This window comes from Cavia porcellus, unplaced genomic scaffold (assembly GCF_034190915.1).
Source record: "Cavia porcellus strain 051 isolate PalLab524CR breed Dunkin Hartley unplaced genomic scaffold, mCavPor4.1 scaffold_9, whole genome shotgun sequence".
Taxonomy (NCBI): domain Eukaryota; kingdom Metazoa; phylum Chordata; class Mammalia; order Rodentia; family Caviidae; genus Cavia; species Cavia porcellus.
In genome coordinates this window covers 12510024-12528094 of record NW_026947492.1, presented here as the reverse complement: position 1 = coordinate 12528094, position 18071 = coordinate 12510024, and the positions used below count along the sequence as shown (strand labels likewise).

The 18071-nt window shown below is 51.8% G+C and overlaps 1 protein-coding gene and 1 pseudogene across 1 annotated transcript in view; both read right to left on the bottom strand.

Annotated features, from left to right (window-relative positions):
• Grik4 (glutamate ionotropic receptor kainate type subunit 4) overlaps positions 1-9031 on the bottom strand; it is a 431262-nt gene extending 422231 nt beyond the window's left edge. The window contains 1 exon segment of the mRNA XM_063255944.1: positions 8890-9031. The gene's annotated coding sequence lies outside the window, so the exon portion shown is untranslated.
• Positions 9032-14473: 5442 nt separating this feature from the next.
• Positions 14474-16129, bottom strand: LOC100723657 (importin subunit alpha-1-like; annotated as a pseudogene).
• Between the last annotated feature and the right edge of the window lie 1942 nt (positions 16130-18071).

Sequence of the window (18071 nt, the reverse complement as noted above, 5' to 3'; positions counted from 1 at the left end):
CCTTGGCATGGGTCAGCTGGACACGCATTTACTGCCTGTCACCCAGCTCTTTTTCACGCACCCTTCAAATGCAGAGCGGAATGAAGGAGGGATCGGGAGACCACTGCAGTAAGCTCAGTCAGGCGGGGAGCAGAGCGTGTGCTCCCCTGGTTTGGTGAGAGACTCCCAGCAGTCAGTGCAATGAAAGAACAAAAGACCAAATGCCCTACAGGTGAAGGAGGCCCATTTCAAGTCCTAATTCTGCAAGTTATATGACTTCTCTGGGCCTCAGCTTCCACTTCTGCAAGAGGAGAGGACTGGACCAACGCACTGCACCCTGGGCCGAGGTCTAACATACGGTGAACCAGCACCCCCTTCCCACAGAGCACACATTTGGTCCCGGACATCCTTTAACCCAGCCCTGCAGGCACCACTACCAATCACGCCAATGGGTAAAAGAAGGGAAACCCAGCTTCAGCCCTGACCAGTACCAGCACCATGAGCCAGAGACACCAGAGCACCCGGTGCAGGTCCCCAAGGGCTCAAGATCCAGAGGATGAAAGGCGATGCCAGGCTTCAGTTCCTCCTCCACAACGCGGGAAACTCTTTTCTCCCTGCACAAAGCCACCCTTCCCCTAGAACTCTGCCCCTACAATAGCCACTGCCCACCCTGTCACTACCGTCCACATAACTAAGCACCAGGCTAAATGAACTGAAGTGCACGCGGGTTGTGGCTCACACTGTGTGCAGCAGAGGTCCGGCTTTTTCTCAGAGCCTCCTCATGCATGGCAACTGTGTGCCTCCTGCTTTGATCTAGAGTCACAGCTGCCACTCCATATGCCAGCCCCCTCTGTCTCTCACCCCATGCCAGGCTCAGCTGGGTTCAAAGAGAGGGAAAAGTGCCTTGGGCTAAGATTCGGGCAGATCTAGGGTTACCATGTATTAGTGCAGCTCCCTTATTGATGAGTACACCAGGATCCAGCAGAAGACAAGTGTTTGGAGACTTCACCTCACACCTCTGCAATCTGATGGTCATCCGTCCAACTTTGCAGAGCCAAAGCTCACTGCTAGAGCAGGGCTCTAGAACCCAAGCCCTGCAAACAAGCACCTACAAAAAAAAAACTGTTCACCAAACAGGTAGTTATGAAGCTCCTACTCCACACTGGGACTACCATAGCTACTGCTGAAGGGAAGCTGAAAAACAGATACAGTCCCGGTACCGATAAAAACGAAAAAAAGACAAAAAAAAAAAAAAAAACAGATACAGTGCCTGTGCCCTGGATCCCCCATCTGTGGGGCAGACAGATGATGGCAGAGGACCTCACTTAAGTGCTCAGGGTCAGGGGAGCGAGAGCTGGCCCGGCCTTACCGCTGTCCACCTGAACACCCACAGGGGAGCTGGACAGTTCCTGCCCTGTGAAGGTTGCAGTCCAGATTCCTCCTGGCTCTCGGAGAGGCTCAAGCCACCATGAAGATGCAGTGGAGGAAGGAGAGAGGGCAATGCTGGGGTCCAGCTGTGTGACCTTGCACAAAGGACTAAGCATCTGAAAAGCTGCGGTCTCCCGTGTCCAGCAGGATTAATGGAGCTATGGTATAAGAACAAAACTGCACGCACTGGCCAGGAATACAGAACAAAGACCAGCTATGTTCCAGCCCCTGGATCCAGGGGCAAGCTCTAGACACCCCAGAATCCCCCCTTCAAAAAGGGGGTACAGGCAAAGAGAGCCCACCGGCTGCAGATGGCTGCCTTTCCATTTCACAGACGGCCTACCTGCCTGCTCACTGCCCGTTTGCACGCCACCTGGAAGAGGTCAGTGCTAGCCTATTTACTTGGGCTCTGCCAGGACTCTTGTTTTCAAAGGAGAGACTGATGGTGCTATTTTAGCTCAAATGAGCTAGTGAGCTTTCTACCTCTAGCTACTTATTCGGTGCTCTTAGACTTGGGTCATTTGAATTGTAGGTCCTCTGATGGGGTGTGGGCAACATCACTCACCCTCTTAAAAGCTCACTGAGCAGCAGCCCCCGCCCCTCAGGGCCAACCTAGCACCGCGCAGATTCAGTAGCTATGTGTACACACTGTGCAGGATCCAGCCTCAGCCCTGCAGTGCCTTCGCTGCTGCTGCTGCTGCTGCGAGGGAGACACTCGGGAAACACATGCTCAGGAAGGGACAGGTGGCACAGTGGCGAGTGGCCAGAGACGAGGCCACTTCCTCCCCCAGGAAAAACTCCTAGCCTTGGACACTTCTCTGAGCCCCCAGGCTACTGCTGCCTTCCCAGATGGGTTTCTGTCTAAAGAAGAGCCTTGGAAACCCACAAAGATGAAACTGAATGCTCATTAGGTATCTTTACATCTCATGGGCTGCATCAGGGTCCCCAGGGGCACAGGACAGGGACACAGGGGAAGTGGAGAGGGACTTAAACATTCAGCTCTTAGCACTTAGTGAGAGGGTTAACTGAGATGGTATATGAAAGCCCATTGGGTCATCACTGGTACACAGTGAGCATTTAATAAATATTAGCTATTATTACTGTCATCGTCACTGTTGTTGAATTCACATCTACTGTGTATCAGCCTGGTGCAGGATAAAAAGACGACCCTCCCCCAACCCCCCCAAGAGCTCACACACAGGAGCTCTAAAGAATCCAGAGTATTTTCCTGCTTAGTTCTAGTTTTTGTTTTGTTTTTTTTTTTTTTTGAGAGAGTTTCATCATGCAGTCAGTCCAGGCTGGCCTTGAACTTTCCGTGATGCTCTCAGTGCTGGGATTACAGGCATGCGCGACCAGGCCTGGCTTCTAGTTTTATTGTGTTTGGATGCCGGCGCTGAAGCAAATGATTGTTACAATCTGTCTTTTCTAGAGCTCTATCAAAGGGGGCTACAGCCCCAGTAAAAGGGACTCAGGCCAGGGAGTTTGAAGCCTGGCCTCCAGCTGTGCTCCTTCCCTGCTGTGCAATTTGGGTAAGTGAGGACCCCTTCTTGGGCCCCTAGGGCTCCCTCGACTGGGTCTCCAGGGAAATCCACTCCCAATGTCTCCCCCAAAGGGCAGTGTCTCCTTCCCCATCTTCTCACCAGCCCTGCTAGGGACATCATCTTAAGAAGGGGGTGGGGCTGGCAACAAGTAGACAGATGAAAACATAGTAATACTCTGAATAATAGCAAGGGCAGGGGCTGGAGATTTAGCTCAGCGACGTAAGCGCCTGCCTTGCAAGCAGGCAGTCGTGAGTTCGATCCCTGATACCTATAGAAACGAAAAAGACAAAAAAAATAGCAAGGGCAGCTGTTCGCTGGGCCCTCTCACCCCTGCTCGGTGGCACAGGTACCACTGAGCCCGTTAGCACCTGCAGGAAGCCATGATGCTGGAGCTGAAGAGCTGAGCACGTGACTCACAAGTGCCAACCACTGCAGCGCCCAGCGCCCAAACTGGAGGGAGCAGCAGAGAGCAAAGCTGCCCTTCACCTAACTCTGGGGGCCACCGCCTGGCTGCGGAGCAGGCTCACACCCAGCAGCGCACTCCGGCTCCGCCCCCAGCCAGAGCTGCACCTCTGGCTTGTGGTCTTGTGTCACGTTCAACTTTTCTTTTTTAAGTGTGCCTCGAAGTCTGCCCCTCATTTACACATCTTCACCACCTCCGGGCTACTGATTTCTCATTCTATTAAATCCTCCCCTTTAACTGTGGCCCTTAAACTCCTATTCTAAACATGTATTCACAGCATAGCCACCTTGCAGGCCACCTGAGGGCTCCCGGGAGGGAAGAGAGTTTCCCCACTTGCTTGCTTTAGGGGCTATGTGGAAGCAGCACGTGTGCAGGATGAGTGAATTGGGGAGCTGAGAGCAAATGCTCATTAGATCCTTAAGTCTGCGGAGAAGAAACAAGGCCCCAACTAGCAGCCAGGGCTTCCTGTTTCTGAGGCTACTCTCTCCCACTGGTCCCCAGCACACTCTACTCCCAGGGATGATGCTCCTCTGGACATACCCCAGCCTCCACCTCAGCTTCTCCATGGCCTGAGCACCCTGAAGAGTGATGACCCTCACCACTCGGTCACTAAAGGTGAGCCCGGAGCAGGCTCACAGGGCCTGTTCTAGGGACTCCCCGCCGAGTGCCCCCCAAACCTCAAACTCAGGACTAAGTGAGGAGGTAAGGCCTGCCAGCCTGCGACCTGGCAGTCCTGGGTGCTGCTGGCCACATGGTTGGACACAAAACACAGGAGAGGGTCACACAGCGAAGCCGTGGAGACCTAGAACCTGTTGCTGGAAGCCCACATAGCCGATGAATCCACCCTGTAACAAACATTTGCTAAACACAGGTTGAGGCTCCCTAAGCAGGATAAATATTTACCAGCACCGCTCTGGGTGATGCTCTGGGTGATGCTCTGGGTGATGCTCTGGGTGATGCTCTGGGTGATGCTCTGGGTGATGCTCTGAGTGATGCTCTGGGTGATGCTCTGGGTGATGCTCTGGGTGATGCTCTGGGTGAGGCACAGAGGAAGGGGAGCTCTGGGAAGGGACAGCGCTGCATGGGGAGTGCTAGAGTAGGCAGCGAGGCTGGCGGAGGTTGTGGAGGTGAGACACGGGCACAGAGACACTTTAGTGACAGCCCACCTGCTCAGGACTGCTCAGCTGGTGCCCAGGGATCCAGCAGCCACACCAGCCAGTCCCTGAATGCTCCCAGCACCTCCCTCCGGGCAGCTTTCCCTCAGACCCGAGCGCCACTCTGGCCTCATTTCCAAAAGTGGCATCACCATTCCCCCGGGCTCCTGGGTTAGCAGTCTGCAAAGTCTTCCTGACACTCCCTGCTCCTTCATCTGCTATGGCCAATCCGTCAGCAGCGCGGTGTGCTGCTCCTTGGAAATGTCACCTGCTATGCACATCAACACTTGTCAGCATGGACATCATTCCACCTGACCAGATGTCGCAGGACCCAACTATTCACTTCCGGGAAGAAGAGCAGGGCTTTGTCTCACACTAAGCGACACGGTCACTACTCAGCTCTGAGCTCTGTGTAGATGGCGTCAGTGTGCAGCCCGTAAAGAAAGACCCGTGATGAACCAGTTTATGAAATCCCCACACACACATCTTAAAACTTGTGATGCCCAGGCATAGAGAGGAAGAAGGGGTGCGGCACCATAGCTGGTCCATGATGTGGGAGCTGGTGTGCAGCATGATGGGGTCCCTGGCCCACCCATCATCCTAATGGTGGACATGTGTGTGTGCAGCTCTAGGCACTGGGTGACTGAATGAAATACGCAAATATGAAGTCAATACAATGCTAAATTAATTGTTTCTTGCCTTCCCATAATTTACCCAACCTGGTACTACAGTATAAGATTTGTTTCTTCATACTGGGTTTGCTAAAGGTAAGGCATACTCTATTTTACGTCACAAAATGTTAAAATCAAGTAACATCTATTTCTCACGTTCCTGCTGTCAACAGGACCAGGTGACAGGTGATGAGGGACAGTGCCTGCTCTGTTAGGAACCTCAGGATGTAAACAGGTGTCAGGCACAAGCCTTGCTCCTCAAGGGATCGGCTGTCTGATGGCAAGACAAATAGAAACAAGTCATTATCAATAGCAGGAGCTGGGAGCTAAACCAGCCCACCCAGAGAGTGCGAAGAGGTCAGTCCTGCAGGGGAAACACCCTAGATCCCCACCCAACCGACCTCCCCTACTAGGTGTCCAATTACAGCCCCACCCTCTCACATTACATGCTGCCAACCCCAACTCTACAGGTGAGGAAGCTCAGAGACTGTCCAAGGTCATGCAGGGAGTGGTACCAGGACAGAAACCCAGGTGTACCTGCTTGCAGCTAGAGCTGCCGCCCCTTCCACACCAGAGACAGCCCAGCTGCATCTTGAAGATGCTGGGTGCTTTAGTTTAGTTACTTTTGTCATTGCTGAGACAAAATATCCAATACCCACAAGTTAAAGGAGGAAAGATTTATTTGGCTCACAGTTAACAGAGGTTTCAGTTCATAATCAGCTGGCTCCAAGCAGGGTAGATAGCACACAGGCCTCACAGGTGACCAACAGTTCATGGCAGGCAGAAGGTGGCAAAATATCCCTTGTATCTTATACAGGCTACCTGCCCTTAGGGTAGGCATCAGTCAGTCCAAGTACCCTTGATCCTAGCATTGTGCCATGAATCAATCCCAGCTCACACACTCTAGACCGAGTCACCTCTAAAAATGCCCCACCTCTGACCGCATGAGGCTTTGGGGGATCATCTAGACAGAAGTCGTAACACTGGGCAAGATGCAGAACAGAAACAAGGAGGAAGGACAGGGGAAGGGCAGCATATGGCACCTGTGTGAGCGGTGGGTAGAGGGGCACGCCAGGTGCCACAGGATGACAGGAAGCTGGGGCCCAAAGGAGAAGGTCCAACTCCAAGGGAGCTGGCTGCATTCTATCTAGTGGGCCAGGAGCACAGACAGTCCTGACAGGGGGGCCCTGTGAGAAGCACCCCCTCTGTGGGAGCCAGCTGTCAGCCCCATGTGGAGAAAGGCTGCTAATCTAACAATGGTTGGACCAATTTACCAAATAGGAAGAGGGTGGGCTTTCTAAGGGCTGAACAGTTGAGACCTTGAAAAGGATTGACCTAAGAGCACAAGGCTGTGTATCCAGAGACCACCCAGGTAGCTGTGAGTCCTGACTGGCCACAAAACCTCTTCAAGCCCTGCTCTCGGTGGGTTAGTGAGACCTGCTTATGAGTGTTGCAGTACAGACCAAACGCTGTGGGGCTGGAATGGGGGCCAAATGAACTCAATCCCCAAAGCATCTGGAAGCCTGCAGAACTCTGGCACACACAAGGGATGAGTACAGAACTCTGCAGCGGAGAAACCAGCCGGATTCTTCCCACACACGCGCCGCGGCAGCCCGTCCTCACCAGCCACACAACCACCTGTCCTGCTCACTGCTCCCCTTAATTTCTGAACTGGCTTCCCACCGCACCAGGGCTGCTCTCCTATCTTCTCATCTCTGCCCAGCATCAAGAGCCTCGGCCTCCCAGGAGCAAAGACCTTCCCCCTAAGGAAGGGTCCACTTCCTTCCCATTACACATAAGTTCCCTTCCTATCCTAAGGGAAACCAAACTGGAAAACAAGACCATGAAGCCACACTGGTCTCGGAAACAACTTTCAGTGCTGGGAAAACCAAGGGTCAACATGCCTAGGACAGAAGGGAGGGAAAACATGAAAATCCAAGATCCACTCCCAGTATCCTCTCTACCACCCACCTCTTGCCCACCTGGCAGGACCAACCCTTCCTCTGGGTCTCAAGGAACAGGTCCAGAGGGAGACAGGGTGAGGGAGCTGGTGAGATAGGCAAGAAGCTGGTGGGCAAGCTCAGGCCACAGAAATGAACAAAATATGGAAAATTAAACAAACCCAGACACTGTAATGTGTGCATATTAGATTAACTCTCCAAAGGGTCATGACCTTGAGGAACATATCCAACCAGGAAGCAAAAGAATAAACCTGATTAATGAGGAAGCATGAGCTGCGGCTTCAGCAAAGCCAGCCAGCCCGAGGGGCCCAGCTGAGTCGCAGGAGCTTCCTTCCCTAGGAGAGGCAGCCACTTCTTCGGCCCTCACCCCCATCCCAGCTCACCCTCGGAACCACAGCGCAACCAGACTTCTCTCTCAAGCTGCCCCTACCAGCCAGGGCAGCCCCCCATCCCAAAGGGTGCCACGCCAGCTGTTCCAGGTGTCCAGGAAGTGTCCCTATCACCAGGTGACCCACGGAGAGTACAAGTGAAGGTAGTTCTCTCTGTCCCTGGCAGGGCTCCCCGGTCTTGGCCCGTCCTCAGACTTCTTGGGCTGGTCTTGAGGATACCCACTGCCCGGCCTAAGGGCCCAGCCAGAGCTCCCTCTCCTTCCCAGGCAACCCAGGCCCCTGGGAGACATGCCCAGGAGAGCCACTGGAGGGAGGCAGGGAGGTGGCACCGCGTGGCATCACCAGACAGCAGCACCGGGAGGAAGATGGCAGCATCAAGTGCAGATGCCAAGAGCCACACAGCCCGAGGTCCAGGCGGGGAGCAGCGCGGACCGCATTGCCCCGCCATTGCCAGGTGGCTGGGCCAGAAGGCCGTGGCCCGGCGGCCGCCGCGCGCCTCCCCCACCCCAAGGCCCAGGCCAACTCTCCAGGCTCCACCTCCTCCCTCACTTTCCCCAGCCCCAGAAACCCAGCAAGGAGACACAGGTGCTCCGTCCGGGCCGTGGCGCGCGCGCCCTGCACCCGGGCCGGGTCCCAGCCTGGCCGACCCCGTCACCAAGCGCCCCCGGCGGCTCCCCTCCCCTCCCCCCGCCCCTCCCCCTCCGCGCCCACTGCAGGTCTCCAGAGTTTCTCCCTCACTTCCCACTCGGGTGAGCTGGGGTGGGATGGCCGGGAGTCCCATCAGTCGCGGGAAGGAGGGTCATTCCTGATAGGACGCCGGTTCAGCCAAAGACAGACGGCGCGGCGGGCGGGGGTGTGGTGGCGGCTGGAGCGCAGGGCAGGGCAGGGCAGTCGAGGCAGATGGCCGCGCGCGCAGGGGGAGGGGGCGCCGCGAGCCGGGCTGCACCCCGGGAGCCGCGGCCGGAGAGAGGGCCAGGGGCCGGGGAGCCGCGCCAGCGTCGCCGAGGGGCCGTCAGCCCTGAGGGGGCAGAGGCCGGCCGCGAGTTGCGCGGGGAAGGGGAGCACCCCGCGGGAGCACCCCAAGGGAGCACCCCGAGGGAGCACCCCCGCGGGAGCGCGGCGCAGGCGGGCGGGGGGCGGGGGACGAGACGGAAACTCGGGGCAGCGCGGGGCCCCCGAGGGCAGGGGCGCTGGGACGCCCGAGTCGGGGTGCGGCGCGGCGGGGCCGGCGCGGGCTGCGCTCGGGGCCGGGGGCGGCCCTCGGTCGGGGCGGCGGGGTCTCCGCGGCGGCCGCTGCCCTTACCTGGGCGGCTCCGCACTCCGGGAGCTGGCGGGGGCACGGGCGCTGCTCCGCCGGCCGCCGGCTGTTGTTTTCCTTTTTTTTTTTTTTTTTTTTTTTTTCCTCTTCCGCAGCAGCCGCGGCAGCTCCGGTCCGATCCACCGGCAGCCGGAGGCAGAGTCTGTGTCCGGCTGCGAGCGAGCGGGAGCGGGCAGCGCGGGAGGCGCGCGGCGAGGCCCAGGGCGCCACCCGGCGGGCGGCGTGGGAACTGCGGCGGCCCCGCGCACGGCCGGGCGGGGTGGGGGGGGCGGGGGTCCCTACCGGGCCTCCTGGTCCGCCGGCGCCTGCAGCCGCCTGCACAACGGAAGCCCGCTCGGGGTCTCGCCTGGCGCGCCCGGAGCCCAGGCGCGGGGCCCGAAGGGTGGCGGCGGAGCCAGGCAGCCGGGACAAACTTCCCACCGCGGGAGCCGGGTCGCGTGAGGGGCGCCACGCATGGGACCGGGGCGAGGGGCACGCTGTGCTCAAGTGTTGTGGGGCGCCTCGCTCGGGTGCCGGGAGCAGCTGCAGCCGCCGCCTCCCTGCGCAAAGGGGCTGCCCACCTGGCCCGAGGAGTTTTGGGCCCAGCCAGCTTCTGCGGGTAAAGCGCGCCCTCCGGTGGTGCCTGGGCGACAGCGCGCGGGCCGAGCGGGTTGAGTGGACAGAGCAGGCCGGTTACGGGAGAGGCTGGGGCCTCGAGGGTGGCAGGAAGATGGAGATTGGGGGACTTGTCAGAGGAGAAGGGAGGCTCAGAAGCAATAGCTTGCGTTTGGTAGTTCCAGGGCACTACTCTCTGAATACAAGCATCTTGGGAGGAAAGGTTTTGGCATGTAAGCTAGGAGATAAAAGCAGCCCCAGAGCACACAGGTAGCGTGGGGCAGGCCTGAGGACCAACCAGTGGCCCTTCGTCTGCGGTGCAGTTTATTATCACATCATAGCTGTCTGAAAATCAAGGCTGGGGCGGGGCCCCAGAGGGGTAGGAATCCTGGGAGACATACGAGTTCCCCAGACCTACTAGCTCCTCTTCAACCCACGGGGTCTCTGTCTTGAGCAGGTCATGGAACTGACCATGCCAGCCCCCCATCTTGACCTGCACCCCCCGCCCTTCCACAGCACACCCACAGCCCACCAGGCTCCCTGCAAAGGGTTTGTTCCCAGACATACTTGGTTGGGTCTTGGGCAGGAAAAGACAATTTTGAAGGTGCAGAATGCTGGTTGGCATTGCCTTCCCCAGCCAGGCTGGGGGGGGGGGGGCGAGTGGCAGGAGCCCCATGCTCCTCCCCCACTCTGTACCAGTACCCTTAAGGGAAGGTTGTCCTCCTACTGCATAGGGCTGTGTTTCTCCAGGCAAACATTATTTAGCACCTCGGAAACCATCCCATAGATTTACAAACTGATAAGGCCAGTGTCAAGGTGAACCTAGCCCCATTTCACAGGTAAGGAAAACCATGCAGGTTTAGGATCCGCTGTGGGAAGATCACATCTGAGGGAATGGGGCTCTCAGAACTGAGGCTTTGCTCCGGTTCTGTTCCTTTACACTGGACTCACTTCCCTCTTTGCAAATGAGACAGAACAGCAGCATGAGCGTAGCCGAATTCCCTGGACTGGGAGAGTTGAGAAGCATCCCTGTGACTCTGGCAAATGACTTCACCTCCCTCGGCCTGGCCTCTGTTTCCGAATCTCTATAAAGATGAAGGAAGCAGGTGATGGCTAGTTACTTCAAGTGTGCATGGATCTCTGATCCCTTTGGCTGGAAGGAGGCGAGGTCAGTGAGACCATAGGCTGGGGAGGAAAATACTGTGAAGGGAAATGCGTCTGTGTATTTTTTTTGCACTATCATGCTCATTCTGTGACCCGGGGAAGGAAGGGGAAGCTTTATGCAGGTTCCAGAGATCGCTGGTGGATGGAGGAAACTTTGACGATGGCCTTGTGAGACCTCGGTTTTTTCCCTCACCACAAGGGAGATCCTGACTTTCTCCTTTAAGTGTGTGGCCTGAGAAGCAGCAGCCCCTGAAAGCGGAGTGAACAGCAGTGCCAGGCAGCCTCTGAGCCCAGGCCTGGTTTGCCCCCACCAGCTCTCCCGTCTCTTTCCTCTGCAGCCGGTTGTTGAGTTCTCTTGCAATCCTCGCTACTTGCTTCCCACCTCGTTTCCTCCTGAATGTCAGTGCCACTTGCCAATCAAAATTCAATTCTAGGCAAACTAATTTCCCAAGCTCAGCTCTAGGGGTAGGAAGGTCGCTTTTGGATCCAGCATAAGAGGGCAGTGAGCTGGCCCTGCTGATCTTAAATGAAGAAACACAAGGATCAGGAAATGGGGCCCCTTCCTCTGGACACTCTTACTTAAAGAATCCCTCAGAGCCAGCTGCTGTGCTGTGCTAGACAGACAGGCTTGGTGTGCTTAGGAATCATGATTGTTAGGACTGGTGAACCCAGGCTAGAGCCTGCTGGAAGGTGCTTGTTCTCCGGGGTTTATTTTTAGCTTCTTCTCTTTTTTGTATTTGTCTCAGATACACCCACAAAGAATACTTGATCTGAATTACCTACCATGTCTCTTCCAGAGCTCCTTTTGAAGGCTTATCACAAGCATATAATGACCCTACTCTATAAACGGGGCCAACTGAGTTACCCAGTGGGCAGCGGACTTATCCTCGCATTCCTTAGTAGCATAAGTCATCCTCCTGTCACTGTCTGTGAGAAACTGTTCCCACAAGCTGCTCCCTGGTCTCCCTTTGGACTAGCTCCCTCCAACACCTCCTCAGGCAGCAGCCAGAGTGATGTAGATAAACATGACTGACCACTCACGCCTAATCTGAAAACCCTTCCACCAGTCCATGCAAACCAGAAGGTGAAACTGCATCCGGTTGCTTGGGACAGATCCTGGGTCCCTCTTTGCTTCTGTCTCTCCCAACTCCCACCCCTTCTTGTCTCAAACACTGATTGGTTCCAAACTGTTTCAAGTTCTGAGCATCCTGTCCTATGCCTCTGTCTTAATTGATGGACTTCAGCCTGGGACCCACCCACCCACCATCGTACATGCAGATATACCTTCAGAACCAACGTTAGAATTCTCCTCTTCCAGAAGCTTCATAGATCTCAATATCTGGTCCTTTTCCAACAGAATTCCTTCCCGCTTCTCTGGGCTTCTCTTGCATGTATTAATTAGAGTTTGTGTTCACTTCATTTCATGTCTGCTCTAATTGACAGTAAACTTGTCCTCCCAGATCTATATTTTAGCGTCTTTCTTTGGATTTGTCTCAAGCATATCCATGAAGCAGAATATTTTATCCATGAAGCAGAATATTTTATCTATGAAGCAGAGTATTTTATTCATGAAGCAGTTTATCTGCCATTTCTGTTTCTAAAGGTTCTATGGAAGGTTTGTCACAGGTTTGCAAAGTATAGCATCTAGACTAAGGGGTAGTGGGGTCCACAGTTCTGGCAAATCTAACTTGCTCCTGTCATTGGTTGGGCAAAATGGCCTAACTGAAAACTCAGAAGTGTCCTTGCTAAGCCTGAAGTCTCTAAATCCAGGCTGAAGTTATAGTTCACATTTGAGAAAATTGAGGTCAAAGGAAACGTGAGCCTGACCGTACATCCACACTGCCTTGTAGTATTATATAGTTCATCTGTCTTATCGGAGCATTTGCTCAAAGTGCAGATTAAAAGAAAATAATAAATACTGTGTCCTTCTTGTCACTTGAGGGATAAATGGTTCTTTTCTAAGAGAAAATACCTAAAAGAACTTTGGAAGTAGAGCTGAAGCTAAGAGGAGAAATGTTCTTTGATTCTTCTTTACTCACCTTAAAAGATGGCATAATAAACAGTAGTTTTACCCAGTGACATCAAGGACAAGTATTGGCTAAGGACAAATACCACATATGTGGCCTGTGGGTAACCATCATGTAGTCGCCAAACTTCACCATATCATATTGCTTAGGTTAGCTGGCCAAATAGCCTGAGCCAGTGTGGAAAAGCCGCCCTGCCTTGACGGCTGCAGGCTAACACAGCTGCCTTCCCCAGTTCTCTTATTTCTACTTTATTACCCTGCTCATAAAGAGCACCGTGCATGCTGAAATGAAAGTGAAAATTTGGGTCGTCTCCCATCAGAACACAACCTGCTTCTCAGTTCTGTAACCCTGCTTCCCACCCTAACGCGAGAACCTAATGCAGTCTCACCATGAGTGCCAGTCACCAGAAACAAAGCAGAAAACAAGACACATCCAGGGCTTGTCCTCTTGAAGTTCACAATCAAGTTACAGGGACTGTAGATGTAGTGTGTTCTCCTCCTGACAGTTTCTGTCCACTCAGACATTGGCTCTTTTCTGTATGGTACTGTGTGAGCCATTAACTCTGTTACATGTCCATTGCCAGGCTAGCAAGTAGGGTAGGGTGGGGTTGGAGGCAGGAATATATGGTTAATGGCAATTCAAGAGTTGGGGCTGAGGACCTTGGACACACTCTGGCTTGGGTGAAAAGCTAGAATTCTGTCTGAGTCTTTTAAAGACCTGCGTACTAGCTGATGCTGTACTGCTGTGGCTGTACGGGAAAGGGGTGCTGACAATCATTTGCACAAGTAAAAGCTTGTAACCAACCCCTCCATGTTAGAGGCTCAGTGCTCAGATCTCAGAGCAGCATTTTGCTTGTGATGAGCTCTATCCTTCCACAGCCATCTTTCCTCGTTTGATTCTGACCGTTAGGCTAGGTATAGCTTACCCCCATCACACCAAAGAAATAGACCTCCAGGAAGAAATAGCAAGACTGAGTTAAAATTCAAGGTTTCTGGCCTCAGAAGGGAAGCACGCTGTCTGAGACGTCGTCATGGGAAGGGGTGAAGTTCATTTACGTCACTTGGAATAAAATCTAAACAAGGACTGAAGAAGCTGCCTCTTCTCCTCTTATTACTGTTTACCTTCTCTGTCTCCAAGAGTAACTGAAGAGATAACTCAGCTGACAAGGACCAAGAGGCAGAGGGACGGGCAGATCAGACAGCAGTTTCTACCTGGGAGCAAAACTGAATCACTATAGCAATGGAAGGCATGCAGTGTGGTTTAAAAATGCAGCGACTGTTTGAAGGATTTTAAATTCAAGTTTATTAAAGGAGAAGACACATGGCCGCAATCTCCCATTCTTTTCAAGCGCACAAAAGTCCTCCTCGCCACTTTCTGAAGCCGATCCGGAAGTCCTGTGTTGTATCTTTAGTAGTTCTGTCATGGTTGCCTCAAAATCCTGAATCAGTTCAAAACCTTTACCCTTCATGGTCATTTTTACTTTTTTTTTTTTAATTGAATTTAGTGATTTAATTTTTTAGAATGGTAAAGCAAAGAATGGAATTTAATCTTTATTCACAGGAAAATGCAAGATATGAGATTCCACAGAGTGCCAAGAAACCCTTCAGAGGATAACCTTCATATAATATTTACAGTTTGCAACTATTCAAGTATAGTTTCATTGTAAAAAGTGCTACAAACACAAATCACATTTTAAAAAAGAGTTCTCAGTAGAGAAGCAGACAAACTTGTGCCAAACATGGGACACAAGAAAAACTGATGTGTCCCTCAGCTGCATGCGTAGGACATAAAGGTACCAGGCGCCAAACCCTAAATCCGGAAAGTGCAGCTTTCAGAGGTAGTTTCTGGCACAACATTTTGATCTTGCTCTCCATACTTCTCAATCAAGTTTAATGAGACCTTGTTCATAGACTCATTCTCACGGTCTTGTAGACCTTCAAGCTTGCCAAACGCCCGCATTCTTTGGTCATTACACTAAGCTGCTCAGTTTTACCTAGATTCTAGCAGCCTGAAAAATATTTGAAATGGCATCCAGAAGAACAAAAATAATTTTCCTATCTTTCGCAGTTAAGACTGCACAAAGTATAAACCTGGCCAACTGCTCCATGGTTCATGTAGTTGGTCACAGCCCACACAGCTTTCTTCTGAGTCATAAAGTCTGCCTTAGGACACTGACAAGGAAAGGGACTAATCCATGATGGACAACTTGCTGTATCTGGTCCTGTTGGCCAACTGTGATGTTTGACTCTGTCCATGTAGCTTCCTTTTGAAGATTAGTTTTGGGGTGAATGAGCAGGCTGGGAAAAGCAGCAGATGATCCTGCATCTCTCACAATCTGAGTCTCTTCTTTTCCAGTGACATTATTCCCTATGGCTAATAGCACGGGAGGCAGAACGGACAATTCACTTGATCCTAGAAGTTTCAACAGATGGGGCACAACTCCTATTTTTACAACTATTTCAGTACATTCATTTGGACCATTGGTAAGGTAAGAAATAGCCCAGCAGGTATCTACTAATACCTCAAGATAACCGTCTACAGGAGATGAACCAAGAGAGAAAGAATTTGCTCAACAGTATCTAACAGGTGTGCAGGATTCTCATTGCAGCAAAGGTATGAAAGTGTCCAGATAAGATTATGTAACCACCTTCTAATGATGACATACAAGGAACTTCAAGAAGAGCCAACAGTGGTTCAGTTGCACCATGTTAGGTAACCAAGACTTGGAAAACTGAACCATCACCTAGTTTGAATGTCTGTATAACTTTCATTCTTACTGGTTTCTTCCCAACAGAATCTTTTGCTTCTATGGCAGCCTTCCTGTGAAGATGTGTGTCACCTGATTCAGATTCTGGGAATGCTGATGGACTCTTCATCACCGATTCTGCCAGAAGTGAATGTTGATGGCCAAGCATCAATTTCTCAGATCTCTTCAGAGTCTCATTAGACTCGGTGAAACTCCAATCTGGTTGAAATGTCTTTACATCCTTTATTCCTACTGCTTTCTTTGCAACACAATCTTTTGCTTCCATGGCAGGCTTCAAGTGAAGATGTGTGTCAGGTAAATCTTTTATTTATGTATTTCCTGCATATTTTCCTCCATCATCTGCATCCCCAGAAAAAGGATCGACAGGCTGCTGTGGAAGATTCTCAGAGATACTCTCAGAATCCCAAGGAGATTCATCATCTGTCTGTGCTTCCAATGGCAACACAGTATCAGTTTGAGGAGTTTTCTTCTCTTCATCCACATTAGTCACATTTTTGGCTGTTTGCTCTTCTTGTGTTTTTACAAGAACAAACTACCATTTTCCAGCCTTATAATTTTTGGCCTTTCTGCTTCTTTCTTGTTATCCAGAAGAAAGTCAGTGTCATCTGATGTAGGCCAAGAATTAACAGGACTGGGTTTGCTGGAAGAGCTGGTTACAGAGTCATCTTCAGAAATAGCAGGCGCTTACATGAGTGGAGTCCCAGGTCTACCAATCCCTTGCATGAGTGGAGTCCCAGGTCTACCAATCCCTTGCATGAGTGGAGTCCCAGGTATACCAATCCCTGACTTGAGTGGACTCTCAGGTTCAGTGGCAACCACTGGCATGAATGGAGCCACAGGAAAAGGTTCAGGCTCTGGCATGGATGGAGTCCCAGGTAAGGTTATATCTGATACGAATGGAATCTCAGGTTTTTTGGCAACCACTGGCATGAATGGAGCCTCAATTTTAATTGCAACCACTGGTGTTAAAGAAGTCTCAGATTCACTTGCAACCACTGGAGGGCTATTGTCAGCATTTGAAGATTCCTTTTCTTCACATTGAGAGTTTTTTCTTTCTGGCTCATTCACCACATTATTTGTTTCTGTCCTTTTTAACAATTCTGCCACTTCCATTCTGTTTTTCCTTAGAGCAAGCATAAGTGGTGTGAGGCCTTCCTTGTTTTGTGCCTCAGCATCGGCACCATGCGAAAGCAGTTTTGCTGCTAGTGAAGACTTTGGATGAAAAATCAAAAGATGCAGAGCAGTGCTGCCCTTGGCCTTGGCAATATTTGGATTTGCACCATGCTCCAAAAGAATATTAGCACAGCCTTCCTCGTACCATTTTACAGCCTGAATCGGAGTGGTGCCATTGTTATGGTCACAGGCATTAATATCACACTTGTTTTTTAACAACAGTGTCACCACTTCTGGACGGCCATAGATACTGGCATAATGCAGAGCGGTCCTGCGCTCCCTGTCTCTGTCTCTTCTATGATGAGACGCCGCACCCGGCCCTTGTTGCCCTTGTGGGCAGCCCTGTGAATCTTGGGGATTGCCTCACTAAAGATGCTTTGCAATGCAACCTTGCAGCTTCTCAGAAGGTCCGCAGGCCTCGATGGTTCCTGGTCCCCACTGGACAAGTTCTTCTGGGCACAGTCAGATTCTGGTAATGTTGCAAGTGGTTGTTCATCATCAGATTTCAAATTCTCTGATTGCTCAGCAGTCTTATAACATGAGGCCAAACACCAGTCTGGTTGAGGTGGCAGTGCATCCTTCACTCCTACTGCTTTCTTCCCATCAGAACCTTTTGTTTCCATGGCAGGCTTCAAGGGAAGATGTGTGTCAGGTGATTCTTTTCTTTTTCTATTTCCTGCCTGTTTTCCTCCATCATCTGCTTTCCCAGAAAAAGGATTGACAGGCTTCTTGTTATCCGGAGGGAAAGCAGTGTCACCTGATGTAGCCTGGTAATTAACAGGACTGGGTTTGTTAGAAGAGCAACTTCTCAGGAAAACTAAGCAGACTTGACATGTCCCTTCGTCATTTCTACTTCGAGGAAGAGCCAGCAGCCACCAGCTGCCACACACGGGGAAGGGGGTGGACCAGGACACACTGTACGGCCGTTATGAGGCTGTCTCTCTGCTGCACGGCACTCTGCAGTAGCGTTCTGTACACTTTTGATCACGTCTCTTAGAGACATGAAAGGCTTCCAGAACTTTCAAAAAGCGGTGAGAACAATGCAATAAGTGTGTTCAAAGCGAGGGGGAGCATTTTTTTGGTGGGGGGAGATTAAGGACAATGTGTTCTTTACTGTAAATCTTTTTACTGAAAAACTCGCCACATGTTTTGATCACATCCCACACAAAGTAATACCACCATGGTTCAAAAAGGAGTTGGCATGTGGCTCCAGGGGTTTGGCATTTGGCATTTATCCAGAGTATAGTTCTGTCTGAATAGTGGCCTTAAGTCATCTTACAAATTATTACACAGTGACACAGAGATATTATAAAGGTATTTGGAGGCAAAAAGTTCATAGACGTAGATGTATATATTATGTATCTGTGAGCATAAACATGGGTTTATGTAAATATCACATATAACGTGTATATATTTCAATGTAACGCTGGCCAATTCTCTTT